Below are 1,340 nucleotides of genomic sequence, written 5' to 3'. Positions count from 1 at the left end.
AATGCCCTTCATGAGTTTTACCACCAGAGGATGGGATCCCATGGCCTGCTGTCCTGCTGGTTTTAGGTAAGCAGACAGGGCGCTTCGTGCTGTATTGATGGCACTGTAACTGATCCCTTCGTCATGGTTTAGATGGGCCAGGAACTCCAGCACGTCGGTGGTTGTGGCAGTTGCATATGTTGTCCTTGTTTCCTGGCAGTACTTCTCCCATTTTTTGATACAGGTTAAATACTGCCTCCTGGTGGATGTTCGCAGGGATGCCGACATGGTGGTGATAGTTCATTCGGTTAATCCCAGTCCCTGGTAAGGTCTATTCAAAACCTACAACCCAGGAGTTTGATGTTTTCATGGCATGGGTGGCTTATGCCTGATACTGGGTGAGTCAACAATCGTGGTCCACTAGGGGAACCCATAGATGACTCGACCACCATGTCGTGAAGAACTGGGAACCATGGCTGTGTAGGCCAGTCGGGCACCATCAAAATCCCAGAAGCAGAGTCCATCTGTATTTTGCGAAGTACCCGACTGATGAGGCAGAAGGGAGGGAAAGCATAGAAGAAGAAATTTCCCCAATCCAGCGTGAAGGCATCTACCGCTGCTGCCCTCTGGGTCTGGTTCCCAAGTCACATACATAGGTAACTGGTGATTCAGTCTTGATGCAAACAAATCGATATCTGGCGTTCCATATTGCCTAATAACTTTAGCAAATATTTTTGGGTTTAACATCCATTCGATGTTATCATTAATTTTTTTCGTGACCTGGTGTCTGCCACTGTATTCAGCTTACCTGGTAGATAGGCAGCCGATAGCCAAATATGTCTTTCGACACACCATTGCCAGATCACATTGACCAATTTGTCGCACGATAATGATTTTATACTCCCCATATGGTTAATGTAAGCCACCACCGTAGTATTATCAATCCGTAACCGCACATGCAAGTGCTGCCTATTAGATGAATATGCTTTTCAACCATAATAGGCGCCCAACTTTTCTAAATTGATGCGCAGTGTGTGTGGTAATGATGACTCTGGTTTAGTCCATCTGCCACCTGTGCTGGATATGGAGTTAGTTGCCCCCCAGCCTTGAGCACTGGCATCTGTTTGAATAACTAAAGTAGGGTTAGTGATGATGATAGGGCTGAAACTGTGCCAAACATTCTCTACCCCCCACTGTAGCTCTGATATAGCTCCAGTGGGTAATTTCATGATTCGATCATAGTGACCCGAATATCGTTTTAGTGCATGTACCTTTGTTCTTTGTAGATTTTGATAGTGCAAAGGTCCGATTTGTCCATGGTAGCAGATGGCTTCAACCTAGATTTATCTGGAGTAGGAAGA

Source organism: Leucoraja erinacea, unplaced genomic scaffold, assembly GCF_028641065.1.
Source record: "Leucoraja erinacea ecotype New England unplaced genomic scaffold, Leri_hhj_1 Leri_672S, whole genome shotgun sequence".
NCBI lineage: Eukaryota > Metazoa > Chordata > Chondrichthyes > Rajiformes > Rajidae > Leucoraja > Leucoraja erinaceus.
This window is presented reverse-complemented; position numbering follows the sequence as displayed.